The sequence below is a fragment of the Bos grunniens genome, chromosome 9, assembly GCF_055505025.1.
Source record: "Bos grunniens cultivar Pamir isolate PY7600 chromosome 9, Bosgru_T2T1.0, whole genome shotgun sequence".
In the NCBI taxonomy this organism is placed as follows: Eukaryota; Metazoa; Chordata; class Mammalia; order Artiodactyla; family Bovidae; genus Bos; species Bos grunniens.
In genome coordinates this window covers 16,273,384-16,290,361 of record NC_141173.1, presented here as the reverse complement: position 1 = coordinate 16,290,361, position 16,978 = coordinate 16,273,384, and the positions used below count along the sequence as shown (strand labels likewise).

Below are 16,978 nucleotides of genomic sequence, written 5' to 3'. Positions count from 1 at the left end.
TAGCACCTATTGCATGTACGTCTTCCAACACTCACTTCCCCATCCGTACTTTAGTTGTTTACAAGTACTGCCCACCTGGACTGTAAGCTCCTTGAGAGCAGGGTAGTGTCCTTAATTTGTCTTTGTGTCCCTGGTGCCAGACATGATGGCCTTCACATCTCATTTAACAGTGCCTACTGTTATTAAATAAATGGGACGTGCGGATAAACAAACAGCAAGAGAATAGGCAACTCTAGGAAACAACATATGTTGCTGAGCATAGTGGATATAACTGTATCTTACCTGCTGCCAGAACTCATCCTAACAATGTATTCCATACTTACGTTTGTAAACATTTCAACTTCGCTCTCACTCATTGAATATTTGTAAGACTCTTCCCCAAGTCTCTTTGTGCTATCCCATGGATTCCTAAACTGAGATCCACAGACTTCCTATCACAGATGGGGTCTCCAAGAACTACCTCTGAGATCACATGCAAAATCTTGTGATTTGGTTCTTTCATTTTGATAGGAATCAATATTATAGGTATCTACTGAGTCTTTCCACCTTCTCTGACTGATAGCCAATTTAATAGCTTCAGCTGCATTCTTTGATGCCAACTTTTAATGTGAGGCAAGCCAAAGACCACGCAGAAACTCATTCTCTTTCCTCTCCCAACTGCTTCAAATTATTCCCTTGCCTATCATTATAATGATAGCATGACCATCTGCTCATCATAAGAAGTTGTAGGGTTTTTTTAGTCACCCAGGATCCCTTCCATTCCTCACTCCTCATGCAGGAGGCACTGAATGTAGTTCATTCTATGTACTAAATTATTGGGTTGGCCAAAAAGTTCATTCAGGTTGTCCCATAATATCTTACAGAAAACCCTTAATGAACTTTCTGGTCGACCCAGTATCTCTAAGCTGCTGTCTTACTTTTCATCTTCCCTGAGAACAGGCCGTCATCTTCTCCCATCTGAACTCTTGACACTGCCTCTGCTCACTCTCATCCACTCTCTCACGACTCCTAAAGAGTCACCCCATCCCCCAGGTCTGATTAGGTCACCCCCTTTACCAAGTCCTGGTAATCAGTGAAATCACTCATTTCGGTGATACACAGAATCCTTCACAATCCTGAACCTGCCCCAGTCACAGGAATTCAGACATGCCAAGCCCTTTCATGATGCTGCTCTCAGGATTCAGAACTCAGTCTGTTTTATTCTTTGTTCTGACTGGGGCAGAATTGTTTTCCTTTCCCTTCTTTTCCAGTATAGGTATGAGTCACAGTATATGAGTCACAGTATATGACTTACAGTATAAGTCATACCTATACTGTAGCAATGGCACTCCACTCCAGTACTCTTGCCTGGAAAATCTCATGGATGGAGGAGCCTGGTAGGCTGCAGTCCATGGGGTCGCTCAGAATAGGACACGACTGAGCGACTTCACTTTCAATTTTCACCTTCATGCATTGGAGAAGGAAATGGCAACCCACTCCAGTATTCTTGCCTGGAGAATCCCAGGGTGGGGAAGCCTGGTGGGCTGCCGTCTATGGGGTCGCACAGAGTCGGACACGACTGAAGTGACTTAGCAGCAGTAGCAGCAGCAGCACTTATTTATTGGTATTATTACTATGTTTTTATATTTGTTTCTGCCTATAAAAGCTTTCCAAAATAATTGAGCCTTTTGGTTAGAAATGTGCCCTATTACAGTTTTATCCCTAGAGATGAGCGCATTGCCCGCCTCATTGAGTTGATAATGATAACAGTGCTGAAACTGATCACCTGCCTCCTTGTGCCAGCATTGTGCCAAGCACTTTACACGGATCCCCCCACTAGGTCTTCCCAGTCTTGTGAGGTCATACAGTGAGCCTTTTACCTGCCTAATTTCTAACCTCCCATTCTATTTGTGGAGAATCCGTAATTTTGAGTCATGGTGGGAACAGGGCCTGCTTCGCAGTTTGAAAGCTGAGTTTGGCTCACGTCCTCGTCACCACTCTCTGGTAACCAGGGAGCAGTCAGGGCATGGGACCCAGGTTCCGTCAATTGGATGCACTCACCTGGAACTTGGAATCTGACAGAGTGCCGCAAAGATACAGAGATAACCCCCAGTGGTGTGCGTCACTGTGGCGACCGGGGTCTGGCTGTGACAGTGCCAGTGGTCATGGCCCTGCCCATTGTACACAGCGGCTTCTCCACCATCCCGTTTTTCTTCCAATACAACCTTTTCCCAGATAAGTTAGCCAAGGTTTAGTCTCCTTTTAATATTTATTTATGTATCTGGCTGCATGCGGGATCTTTAGTTGTGGCATGCGGGGTCTAGTTCCTTGACCACAGATGGAACCTGGACCCTCTATACTGGAAGCACGAGTCTTAGCCACTGGACCATCAGGGAAGTTACAGCCAGAGTTCATTTATGTTGTCTTCCACAAAGAAACCTGATTGATACAGAAAGTTCAGCTGTTATCCTTACCCTACAAAGGAGGAATGAGTAGGTACTCAAGTATTATGTAAAGAATAAAAGAGATATTTACATAAAGCTTCTGAAAGAAATTTTGATTTGCTTTAGTTATTAACACGTTTGCATTAATGGTGATCATCGAGAATTTATAGGGAACTAAAATACAGGGAATGAGCAGATCCCTAAAGAGCTCATCTTATGATTTTTTTCCTGCAGGTATTATGTAGCCCATCCTCAGATACCATCAACACCTGTATCTCCCATACTTTATCAGGAAAAATATATGCTTGATGTAATCACTATAAAAGCACAATCTTTAAAAAATATTAAATCATGTTTTGAGCATCATTCCTGAACATATTCTCTAGAAAGAAAGTAGGTTAATATATGTTAGAAATAATTCCTATATAAAGGACAAAAATAAAGCTAAAACCTCATTTATTAATGCTGTTGTCATTCAGTCACTAAGGCATGTCTGACTGTGCGAACCCATGGACTGTAGCATGCCAGGCTCCTCTGTCCTCCACTGTCTCCCAGAGTCTGCTCAAATTCATGTCCACTGAGTCAGTGATGTTATCTAACCATCTCATCCTCTGCCGCCCCTCGCTCCTTTTGCCTTTAACCTTTCTCAACATCAGAGTCTTTTGTGAATCAGCTCTTTGTATCAGGTGGCCAAAGTATTGGAACTTCAGCTTCAGAATCTGTCCTTCCAATGAATATTCAGGATTGATTTTCCTTAGAATTGACTTTAGATTTGACATCGTTACAGTCCAAGGGAGTCTCAAGAGCCTTCTCCAGCACTACAATTCAAAAATATCAATTCCTTGGTACACAGCCTTCTTTATGGTCCAACTCTAACATCCATACATGACTGCTGGAAAAACCGTTTCTGTCATTAGAGTGGTATCATCTGCATATATGTTGATATTTCTCTTGGCAATCTTGATTCCAGCATGTGATTCATCCAGCCCAGCATTTCACATGATGTGCTCTACATATAAGTTAAATAAGCAGGGTAACAATATACAGCCTTGTCAAACTACTTTCCAATTTTTGAACCAATCAGCTGTTCCACATCTGCTTCTAACTGTTGCTTCTTGACCCACATACAGGTTTCTCAGGAGGCAGGTAAGGTAGTCTGATATTCCCATCTCTAAGAATTTTCCACAGTTTGTTGTGATCCACACAGTCAAAGGCTTTAGCGTAGTCAATAAAGCAGAAGTAGATGTTTTTCTGGAATTCCCTTGCTTTCTCCATGATCCAACAAATGTTGGCAATTTGATCTCTGGTTCCTCTGCCTTTTCCAAATCCAGCTTATACATCTGGAAGTTCTTGGTTCACATACTGCTGAAGCCTAGCTTGAAGGATTTTGAGCATTACTTTGCTAGCATGTGAAATGAGTGCAATTGTGTGGTAAGTTTGTACATTCTTCTGCATTGCCCTTCTTTGGGATTGGAATGAAAACTGACCTTTTCCAGTCCTGTGGCCACTGCTGAGTTTTCCAAATTTGCTAACATACTGAGCCACACACAATGGTGTGGTCTCTTATTTATTAATAGATGCTTTAAAAGAAAATTCCTTAACCAGATCAACACACATCTCATCATTCTAGATCCTGGAAATTTCTATGCAGTGTTTTTCTTATTTAAACTTGCACCTAGTTTTTCCTGAATTGTTATAGTGGTCTTAAAATTAAAGCTGAGAGAACTCTTGGTTATCCACTCTCTTCTCAGTCCCTGCTCCTGATGGCCCTGAGGGTATGTGTGCAGGGGGCGGCCCCCAAGAGTAGGATGTGCTGGGGCTGGGGGGGTGACTAGGAGGGGAAGCGTCACTCTTGCAGCAAGGATGGGGAAGACCAGGAGACAGCAAGGATAGGCCCAGAAGCAGTGGCGTCCAAAGAGGAACAAGCAATAAAAAATCTCGGCATGGAAAATGCCAACGAGGAGACTGAAAACAAGAATGAAAGGGGGCAAGACGCTAACAAAGGAGAGCCTTGGGCCCTCCTTTTGGAAGCTGTGTGCCTAGAGGAAATCGTAGGTGCTGCCATGGTAGGCAGCCCTTTCTGCATTATAGATGGGACATGGCTCAGAGGCTTGCAGAGCCACAGGCAAGGGTGAGAGAGGAGAATATGGGAAGCACTGGGAAGGAGGTGAGGCAACTAATGGAAAAGCTTTGGGAGAAGCAGTTGAGTCATAATCTGCGGGCAGTTAGTGCTGACCGCCTCACCACGGCCATCATGATGAGTTACGCCTTATGCCTTGATGCCTGATGCTAATAGAGGGACATCTGCTTCCTAAACTTACATGTTCGTGACAGACCTTTGTTGTAAATCTTTTGGTGTTGGTTCTTGTGGGCTTCCTGTTACCAGCTTCTCACTGACTGTTGTGTTTTTGACCCAATCTGTTAAGTTTCTGTCAGCAGCAGCTTCACCTATGGTGTGGAGAGATGTTCATTATATATTGTGAAGTTAATAAAGCAGTTTAAAATAGCAAAAAACAACAGCAACAACAAATAAAACTGAAACAGTAGTCTAACCAAAGATCATCACCTCAGACACTTTCACTGAACTGTCAAATGCCTTAAAAATAATGTTTCACCTAATGTGCCATATTCTGTGATATCCAGCTCAAGTGGGATAATTTGAAGAAAAGCAGAGGAAAGATGATTATTTTTTCTTTCCAGATTTCAGTGGGTCAAATGTAATTAATCAAGTTGTAGAAATTTTAAAAAAAATGTGTGAAGGCCCCTCTAGAGGTGATATTATATTAAAACTTATTTAATTTGAGGGGAATAATGTGAAGAGAAACTAGGTTCCAGGCCTGTGACCTGTAAAGTCACTTAATCTCTCTGAGACTCAATTTGCTCATCAATAAAATAGCAATGATAATGATACCTCCTCCTCAGGGAAAGGACTAAATAAGATAATACAAAAATGAAAACGTTTTGCAAACTAAATGGAGGTTTGCAAACAGCGCATTACCAATCCCATGTGTGGATCATGTAAACAATAATAAATGCATTTGTAAGAATACATGCCCATATAATCTTGAACTTTTACATGCTAGAAAAGTTTGAAATATATTTGAGAAAAAAAATATAAATCTTTAAAAATAAAACCAATGATAAAATTTATTTGAAGTTAACTTTGTTTTAAACTTAGAAATTAATTTGAGAAGTAAATTATAGAATGTCTTCTAAGGTGCTGAAATATGAATGTTTAAAAAATCCATAAAAATTTGTGTAAAACATATAATTTCTAAAAATTTTCCCAGTCTAGAGAAGTCTTCTGCTGTAGCAGAAGTTCTGCTGTACTTCTAGGAATATAGTGAGCAAAGCAGTTGATTATCTATTTTTGTTGCTTATTATGAATGAATGATTACAGTTGAATTTATGGATATTATTTAATGAAAAAACCAAAATGTCCAATTGAAGGAAGCCTTAAGAAGCTATCAAAACAAGCTTGAATTAAATAAAGGAAACTATGCATACGTATTTGCTTTAAATAAATAATCAGCTTAAAATATTCAGTGACACAATTTGGAAAGGTCGGTTCTGCACATCCTGCTTAAATAGTCCCAGAAAACACACCAAAACATTAGCGGTGTTTAAAATCTTCAAGATTGTATCTTTACAAATTAATCCCAGTTTGATTGCAAGTTAGTCCTTTTCAGTGCCTTACTGATCTTTATTTAGAAGTTAATATCATAAACAAGTTTCAACTCTCTGGCTGCATTTAATGGCCACTGACATACCCTGTGCAGGTCTCCACATTAGCACACTTCCTAATAATAAAGGATGTTTTATTTACAAGTCTGTGAGCTCACCGAGATCCTACTGGTCCAATGGGTTCATAAAAGGCATGCATTGAGGAAACTTTTGTGCGATGGACCTGAGCTGAATACACTTGAGATTTGCCATGTGTCCATAATCTTAACAGTCCTTCAGAAATGAATATTTTTAAAACATTTTAGAACTGTGTTATAGAAAGGCAGGGTTATAATCATTGAAATATAAACTACCATTTCACATATAATTCAGTATTTATTGAGCTGTCACTATACTTATTTTTATTTTTACCAATTCTTCAGTTTCATATGAGTTAAACATTATGATGCTGCTATCTTACAGGAAATATAAAAATGAAAATAAATTGTACCTTTTCTCAAGGTAAATAACATTCAAAGTTGATATTGCATAATGCAAAAAATTACTATGTATATAATATTAAAAAAAAAAGACTCGGTGTGGGGAGTACTATGTAGACAAATCAGTGATACACAGTATTATTCTGAAAGCAGTGTTTTTTAAACAAATGAAAATATTGGCATTGACTGATTTCCTTGCCTTAAAAATAGTAGTATCTTGAAATAGACCAAGGAAGTATCAAGTAATCTCTGACCAGGAAGTATCTAATTAAATATACGTCAGAGTTAAATATTATCCTTCAGTTAATAATAAACATGAGTTTGAAGTGAACAAAGCCTTAAATGGATTCACAGAGTAATAACCAGAGTTCATTCACTTATGCTTTATTGAGTATACCAAATGGTTGTTATATCAGTCAGCCGTTGCTATAACCAACAAAATCTCAGTGGCATATAGCAAAAAGCATTCATTTTTCTTTCTGTCACGTATGTAGGTTGCCGGGGACAACTCTAATTCAGGCTGCTAGTAAATTCAGGTCTGCTCTACGTGTCTCATTCTAGGGGTCAAAATGAAGGGCCAGTGGCTACCTGGGGGTACATTCTACAGGAGGTCAGAAACCTGCTGTGATTCCTAAAGCCTCGGCTCAGAACTGGCACCCTGGTACTTCTGCCACCATTCCATTAGGTGAAAAAGTTTAGATGACCAAGTCTAGCATCCGCAGGGCAAGAAGAGTGGTCCTAACGTGGATGCACAGGTGGTGAATGTTTGCTGAACAGTAATCAAATAATCTATTGCATTTATTAGTAATTCAAACTGATACATTAAGAAGGGTTGGTAGCTTAAGAAGAGGCATGTGGAAGGCTTCCGAGATGCTGGTAATGTTCTGTTTTTACCTGAGTGGGCGGCAGTGGTTCAGGTGGGTTCATTGGTGCCCATTCTTTGAGTTATACATTCATTCATTTACAGTCTTGTACTTTTTCTGTTATGTTTGTAATACTTAAAAATAGAAGCTTGTATCTTTTAAAAAGAAAAAATAATCCGAGACATTTTCAGCATTTTTTTTAGCTTTCTGAAGTTTTAGTTACTTTCTCTTAGAAGAGTCAGATTGAAATAAATGGCATGATTCTTGAAGTCTTTTGTTAAAAAAATTGCTGTGAGAAAACTTAGGTCTTTTCAAAGAAATATATCCCTAAGATGAAATAAATATTATATTTGCACATTTATTAATAATGTGAAGATAGGCTGGCTAAGTTAATTAACTCAAGAAAATTCTAAAAAATGTCTAAGGTAATTTCTGGGTACAAACAAAATTTTTAATTTTGCTTTTGGATATTTTAAAACAAATGTCTGTACATCGTGGGTCCCACTGCACTCACAACTTCAACTTTCCCCCGAAGAGGCATCTCCTAACCTGGATTTCTAGTTTAATAATTTTCTGACTTTTCTATGTTTTCTTATATATGAATTCCTATGCAATGTAATTTTAGCTTGAATGTTTTTTAACATGAAAGAAATGGTATCTTGCACTGTAAATTCTCCTGATACATGTTTTCAGCTCACAGTACCGTTTTTTATCTAACATCCATGTTGTTACATGTGGATGGAATTCATTTTCACTGTTGTGTGAATTAACGTTATATGCGTAAACCACAGTTTATCCATTCGACTGCCAATGAACATTTGGGCTTTTCCTTGTCTATGCTATTGTGAATAGTATTATTATAAGTATTATTCTTTACATGTTTCCAAGTCCATTTTTACACAAAAATATTTCCAGAGTATTAATCTGAGAGCAGAACTGTGGCTTCCTAGATTATAAATATTCAGGTTTTCTAGACAATACAAAATTGTTTACCCAAGTGACTGTTTCAGTATAAACTCCTACAACAAATTATTCTCTGATTACTAATAAGGTTGAAAGTCTTTTCATGTTTGTCATTCATATTTTATTAGATTCCTTGTATACTTTGCCCATTCTAAAATTTAAATAAAAGTCTGTAGAGAAATATATTGGTCATGCAATATAATCTTGCCAATAGCAATTATAATGAAAATAATCAGAAAACATCCTGCCTCAGCATATACCCCACACATTCCAAAGTTCAACGTCATCTTCGAATAAGTGATACATTTTTAAACAAAAGTTTGAGAATTCAAAAATAATTTTCATAATTTATGCAACATGAATATATCAATGTATCCAAGTTGTCACTAGATAAGAGTTTACTCTTTTGTATTTAAATCTTTTGAAGTGCATAAAGTTAAAACATTGGTGTTATTCAAACTGTGGATGATGATATCAAGGTAGTGGCTTTCAAGGAGCATTTTAAAAAAGAATAAAACAGAAATTATCATAATGCATCTCCGTAGAGTATATAAATTGTTTCCTCCTGAAACTTTCCAGTTCTGTTTGTGTGTTTGTGTGACAAATTCACGTCGCAGGCAAGGTGTGAGGGGAGGGGGCAGGGGCAGGGGGGCAATGTATAGAGAACTGGACTTTATACAGGGTCAGAATCTAAAACATTTGTCTGTGATGTCACTGTCAAAAAGCCTGCAAAGAAACATCTGACATCCACTGACTCTTCCAGAAGGAATATAATCTCTAGTCCATGAATCTAGTCTTGCCTGGGGCTTTGGTAGGTTACTTGGCAACTTGAAGAAATCGTGATGAGTGCTGTGTCTAGAGAATAATTTCTCCCCAGAGTTATTGTGGTTATCCTATTTATAGCCAGGTCTCTATTGAGTTAAGGATAAAAACAACTGAAGGACTGTTATTATAAAATGTTAATTAGTACTTCAGACACGGCTGATGACAGCAGCAGTTTATTCTAAAGCCTCCAGCCTAAATGAACAGCAGGTAGAGAAGTAGCAACAATGAACAATTGGATGACTGGTCACTTGGATATTTGCTATGTTGTTCTTTTCACCCTTTGTGTGTTGCTGGTGTCTCGCTCTCTTCTTTTTCACATTGTATAAGTTTAATGTGCACAGTGTGATGATTAAAAACCCACACATATTTACTTTTAAAAATTTTATTGGAGAATAGTTGATTTAAGATGATGTGCTAGATTCGAGTGTACAGTAAAGTAAATCAGGTATGCATATATCCACTCTTAGATTCGTTTCACATATAGGCTATTACTATACTGAGTGGAGTTCCTGGTACTACACAGTAGGTCCTTATTAGTTATCTATTTTGTATATATAGTAGGATATATATGTCAATCCAATCTCCCAATTTATCCTCCCCCTCCCCTCACCCCCTGGTAACCATAAGTTTGTCTCCTACCTCTGTGACTCTATTTCCATTTTGTAGGTAAATTCATGCTGCTAAGTCACTTCAGTCTGACTCTGTGAGACCCCATAGATGGCAGCCCACCAGGCTACCCCATCCCTGGGATTCTCCAGGCAAGAACACTGGAGCTGGTTGCCATTTCCTTCTCCAATGCATGAAAGTGAAAAGTGAAAGTGAAGTGGCTCAGTTGTGTCCGACTCTTAGCGACCCCATGGACTGCAGCCTACCAGGCTCCTCCAACCATGGGATTTTCCAGGCAAGAGTGCTGGAGTGGGTTGCCATTGCCTTCTCCAGGTAAATTCATTTGTACCCTTTTTTTAGATTCCACATGTGTTGTTAAGTTACCCAGTCGTGTCCAACTCTTTGCGACCCCATGGACTGTAGCACACCAGGCTTCCCTGTCCCTCACCATTTCCTGAAGTTTGCCCAAGTTCAGGTCCATTGCATCGGTGATGCCATCCAGCCATCTCATCCTCTGACGTCCTGATATCCTTCTGCCCTCAATCTTTCCCAGCATCCGGGGACTTTTCCAATGAGTCAGCTGTTTGCATCAGATGACCAAAATACTGGAGTTTCAGCTTCAGCATCAGTCTTTCCAATGAGTATTCAGGGTTGATCCCTTAAGATTGACTGGTTTGATCCCCTTGCTGTCCAAGGGACTCTCAGGAGTCTTCCCCAGCACCATAGTTCGAAGGCATCGATTCTTTGATGCTCTGCCTTCTTTGTGGTCCAACTCTCACAATCATACGTGACCACTGGGAAGACCACACCTTGACTATATGCGCCTTTGTTGGCAGAGTGCTTTTCAAACACTGTCTAGGTTCGTCATGGCTTTCATGTCAAGAAGATGCCACATGTAAGCAATATCGTATCATGTTTGTCTTTCTGTATCTGACTTACTTCACTCACTATGACAATCTCTTTATCATGTGATCTCTCCTGTCTTCCTCTGCTTCAGTCTGTTTCTCTGAACACACCTCATTTTTATTCTATCTTCCTTCCCAAATTCAATATTGATTTTTCATAGTGACTTGTCATACATTCTGATACCTTTTTTCTAGGATTCTCTCAGGGATTTTTTTTTTTTTACTTTTATATAAGCTTTGAGATTTTAAATCTATCCAGAACAACACTACCAGTATTATATAAAATTGAATAATAGTTCAATTTTGAGAGAATTGACATTTTCACAGTGTAATACCTTCCCGTCTGAGAACACGATTATGTTTTCCATTCCTTTAGCTCTTATTCTGAGGCCATCGATGAAACTGTGTAGTTTTCTCATTCAGGTCATATGCTTTTTCTTGTTTAATTTACTCCTAAGTATTTTATATCTCTTGGTCATTACTGGAATATTTTCTTCCCACATTTCTTTTCTAGATTCTTATTGTGCATTTATCCAGGCAATGGACCAGTTCTTTTCTTAAATAAGTCAAAAAACATTCTTTATACTGAGTTTATACCAGATATCCCATATTCTTGTCTTTTTACATCTGTTTTGAGTGCAAAAACAATGTTTAAGAGTATGAGAGCCATCTAGTTCTCAGTATAAATTTTAGTTTTTTGTGTTTCATCATTTAATATATTATTATTAGGAATTTGTATTTTAACAGATTTCTCAATTCTCATTTAAATACTGTGTTGTGTTATGAATGGCTGAATTTTTATACAGTCCCATAAATTTCTCCCTTTAAATTTTGGCATAACAATTAAGTTGATATATTTTCTGATATTGAACATCCTTGAACTTGGTCATAGGATATCACTTGTTTGTTATTACTGGATTCTAATGATCAATATTTTATTTAAATTTTGTCAATCTTGAAGCACAAATTGCACTTCCTTAGTGTTGCTTTGTAATACAGTCTTCACTGGAACTTTTTAATTAAAGGTATGCTGGCCTTATAAATGAGTTGGGAGCTTTTCACCAATTTTTATGGCCTATATTGTTTAAATAACCTCAGATTTAACTGTTTAAAAATTCAAATCCAAGAATTGATAAGGTATTTGTGCAATGTAACAGTGGCTCTGTAATACCTTGCCAGTATCTTCTAACTGTACATAATATAATCAAGTTGTCTACTTCATGAATCCATTCTAGTATATTCTAACTCTCCAAGATTTCTGCCTGTTTCCTTCAAGATTTCAAATTTGTGGTCGGTCATAGAATGACACATTAAAATCCCTTTTTAAAGCCTTACTGTATCTGTGATATCTCTCCTTTTCCTTTTTTTTTTTTTTCATTTTACCTTGATCAGGCTCAGAGTTTATCTGAGATAAGAAAAGATAAATTATTATCTTTTCCCAAAATCCAGATTTGGGGAGGTTTTGTGCTTGGAACAACAGACTGGTTCCAAATCGGAAAAGGAGTATGTCAAGGCCGTATACTGTCACCCTGCTTATTTAACTTACATGCAGAGTACATCATGAGAAATGCGGGACTAGATGAAGCACAAGCTGGAATCAAGATTGCCAGGAGAACTATCAATTACTTCAGATATGCAGATGACACCACGCTTATGGCAGAAAGTGAAGAGGAACTAAAAAGCCTCTTGATGAAAGTAAAAGTGGAGAGTGAAAAAGTTGGCTTAAAGCTCAACATTCAGAAGACGAAGATCATGGCATCTGGTCCCATCACTTCATGGCAAATAGACGGGGAAACAGTGGAAACAGTGTCAGACTTTATTTTCTGGGGCTCCAACATCACTGCAGATGGTGACTGCAGCCATGAAATTAAAAGACGCTTACTCCTTGGAAGGAAAGTTATGTCCAACCTAGATAGCATATTCAAAAGCAGAGACATTACTTTGCCAACAAAGGTCTGCCTAGTCAAGGCTATGGTTTTTCCTGTGGTCATGTATGGATGTGAGAGTTGGACTGTGAAGAAAGCTGAGTGCCAAAGAATTGATGCTTTTGAACTGTGGTGTTGGAGAAGACTCTTGAGAGTCCCTTGGACTGCAAGGAGATCCAACCAGTCCATTCTAAAGGAAATCAGTCCTGAGTGTTCATTGGAAGGACTGATGCTGAAGCTGAAACTCCAATACTTTGGCCACCTGCTGCAAAGAACTGACTCATTGGAAAAGACCCTCTTGCTGGGAAAGATTGAAGGCAGGAGGAGAAGGGGATGACAGAGGATGAGATGGTTGGATAGCATGACCGACTCAATGGACATGAATTTGAGTAAGATCCAGGAGTTGGTGATGGATAGGGAGGCCTAGTGTGCTGGAGTCCAAGGGGTCACAAAGAGTTAGACATGACTGAGCGACTGAACTGAACTGAACTGTGCCAGGGAATGGTAGTGTGATAGAGTTAGTTCTAGCTCATTAATGTTCATTTTCCTTAATTTCCTCTTCCATAGTTTTTTGAGAAAATGTTATTTTATTGTTCTGTTCCTATTTTCTAACGTGTTCTAAATACCTTTATTTTTCATTTTTCTGTGTAATAATGGAAGAGATTAAGTCTATAAGCTTCCTTTGGGTACAGCTGTCACTGACTGTGCTTTATAGTTGTGTGTGTGTATGTGTGTTTAGTCATGTTTGATTTTTTACAACCCTATGGAATGTAGCCCACCAGGCTCCTTTGTCTATGGGATTTTCCAGGGACCAAACCCGAGTCTCTTGCATCTCCTTCATTGGCAGGCAGATTCTTTACACTAGCACCACTTGGGAAGCCCCAGATAGTTACTATAGTTATTAGATATATTAGGTCTTATAGTTATTAGGTATAAATGAAGTAATTGTGTGTGTGTGTGTGTGCGTGTGTGCACACATGTGCACACATGGGCTCAATTTCATCCAGCTCTTTGCAACTCCATGGACTGTAGCCCACCAGGCTCCTCTGTCCATGAGATTATCCAAACAAGAATACTGGAGTGGGTTGCCATTTCCTCCCCCAGGGGATCTTCCCAGCCCAGGGATTGAACCCACATCTCCTGCACCGACAAGTGAATTCTTTACCACTGAGCCACCTGGGAAGCCCCATAAATAGAGTAATGAGACCACTTAAAAAAATTGAAATTTCAGAAATAAATATTAATGTTATAGTAATTCTATGACAAAGATAGACATTCATTTTAATGCTAAAAAGTTTTTATAAATAATGCTGGCACAAATGGCTATTTGAAGAATATAAATTTAATAATACAACATCCATATCTTTTTGCCATATACAGAAATCAGTTCCCCAGTTTTATTACTTAAATTTTCTAAAAATCTTGAAAGATATGTGTGACCATGTGTACTGTCAGGATTCAAGAAGGAGCTTCCTAACTAAGATTTTAAACTCAGAAAATACATTAAAATGTTGGTATGAAGTACCTCCCTGGCAGTCCAGTGGTTGAGACTCCATGCTTCCAATGCAGGAGGTGCATGTTCAATCCCCATTTGGGGAACCAAGATACCACATGCCACAGGGCTCAGTCAACAAACAAACTGGTATGAAAAATATATAAACAAGGCTTACAAATAATAATTATGAAAGATACACTTATAAAACAGATGACAGTGTAATACGCAGAAAGCTTAAATGTTAATAGAAAAAAACCTAATACAATGGAAAAGTAAACAAATGAAAAGCACAGCTGTCATGAAAAAAAGTACTCAAATTTAAACTGGAGCTCAGGGAAACGCAAATCAAAATAATACTGAAAACGGCTTTATGTTCACAAGACTTGCAAAATAAAACAGCTAGAATACTTACTGCTGCTGGGGATGCAGAGAAAAATGTGTTTTAATAAACTTCTGGAGGAAACGTAGATTCTTACATTCTTTTAGGAAATAAGTAGAAAATATTTATAAAATTTAAAACTATCTGGGATCTTTGATCCTGCAATCCCTAGGAATCTACTCCAAAGAGCAAAAACTATCAGTGTACTAACAAACAAACAAACAGGGAAATATATTACATGCTCATGGAAATAAAGGGAAAGCCCATCAGTAGTGTGGTGGTCATGGAAGCAGCTAAAAATATTCCATTTTAGAATTATGGTAAGAGTGAACTTCTTTGTTCATGGTGAAATTAGGAGCGTCGCCTAGCACGTTTGGGCCAGGGCAGTGTGAGTGGAAGACCCCTCTGGGTAGAAGCTTTGGGTTCATGTGCTGCTCATCATTAGGCTTCCTTCCTACTCTGTTGTGGCTGTGAAAGCTTGTATCAGCCTAGAGCTTCCTCAGTCTGGGTAGCCAAGTAACTGGGACAGAACTCCCTTGCCTTCCTCTTTTGGACATGTAGCCTGACCAAAGGGAGAAAGCTTTTGGAAAGAGTAAGCCACTGAGATTTTGGAATTGTTACTACAGCATAATCAAGCCTATCCGGACTGCTAGAGCTAAGACAATGGCTAAATTACAGTCCACCACTGGTGGGTCAGATGGTAAAGAATCTGCCTTCAATACAGGAGACCCAGGTTTGATCCCTGGGTTTGGAAGACCCCCTGGAGAAGGAAATAGCAACCCACTCCAGTATTTTTCCCTGGAGAACTCCATGACAGAAGAGCCTGGCGGGCTACAGTTCACAGGGTTGCAAAGAGTTGGACAGAATTGAGTGACCAACACTTTCATTTTCTTTCTATAATTCACTTTGACCTTGATTATACTAGGTGGCTTGATTTTCACAAGTTATTGCTGACAGACAGAAGAAAGATGCTTTAAAAGTTTATATTGTTATCCCAGTTTTTATAAAAAACACATTTAATACATCTTTATACATATTCTATAGAGATTATATGAGTATGGAGAATATATGAAAAATACAAAGTTGTTAAATGAGGCTATAAAGGAAAGATAAATCTAGACTTAACCATTTTTAAAAAAAGCTAAGCTGTGTGGTGTGATCACATGCCTTGGAGATATTCACATTTAACTGTAATTACACATAAAGTATTATTGAGTAGATATCATCAAATAATTTCACATAGTATTTTTCTGAATCTAGGGTGCTTCGATGCTTGGTGCTCTCTTGGTCTTACCTGCTTCAAGAGGTTTTCACATATATGGCTGCAAATGCTAAATAAGAAACACCTCAGTGGTTCTTGAAGTGTGGTCTTCCATGGGTTGTTAGAAATGAGAATGTGCAGGCTCAACTGAAGACAATCCTGAATCAGAAATTGAGGATGAGGCCCAGTAATATGTGTTTTATCGAGCTTTGCAGGTGATTCCAACACAATGCAAACTCATTCCTTGTTCAGTAAGATGTAGCCTTAATTCAGAGGTTAAAATGAGAGAAAAAAAAAAAGTCCATCTTAGAAATAAGGTATCTTTTAAAAATAAGGACATTGCATTAATTTTCATCTTCTTTTATCTAGCCAAGTTGACCTAGCTTCTAGGGCAAGATGGTGCCTAGCTTTGCTGGAGAAACTATGTCTTTGGGCCTGCTGGTACTTCTGTAAAGTGGGAGTAGTAATAGCACATAGCTCATAGTCATTGTAAATAAATGAATTCACACATTTAAAGTTCGGAACAACGTTTGGCATATCGTGCACACCTGAACGAGGCCGTCATCATTTAGGACAGCTTACACATCTCCCTGCCTCACGGACTTTGCGGTCTGCAAGCACAATTTTTCTGCCCTCCCGTACTTCATGTCCACCAGTAGTTCAAATGTCACAACTTCAAGGACGATGTCCCCAACCTCCCCAGATTAGCCTTCATACAATGTATGCTTTTCCTGCATGGCACTTATTTAAAATTATTTATTCATGAGGCTGATTAACAGATGTGTTTCCATTATACTATAAGGAAGCTCCATGAGCGGAGAAGATGGTATCTGTTTGGCTCCCTGTTTTAAACCCTGAATACCTAGTACAAAAGTAGGTACTCAGAGCATTTCTTCTGTATTTAAGGATCAGTTTCATCTCTGGGCTTCCCTGATGGCTCAGACAGTAAAAAATCTGCCTGCAAAGCAGGAGACCCAGGTTTGATACCTGGTTGGGAAGACCACCTGGAGAAAGAAATGGCAACCCACTCCAGTATTCTTGCTTGGAGAACTCCATGGACAGAGGAGCCTGGCAGGCTACAGTCCATGGGGTGGCAAAGACTCAGACACGACTGGGTGACTAACACTTTCATCTAATTTGTTTTGGATCGAATCCTCTGCTGTCAACATG

The 16,978-nt window shown here is 38.7% G+C and overlaps 1 pseudogene; it reads left to right on the top strand.

Annotated features, from left to right (window-relative positions):
- Positions 1-2,030: 2,030 nt before the first annotated feature.
- On the top strand, positions 2,031-4,703 carry LOC147365629 (protein BEX2-like; annotated as a pseudogene).
- The last annotated feature ends 12,275 nt before the right edge of the window (positions 4,704-16,978 follow it).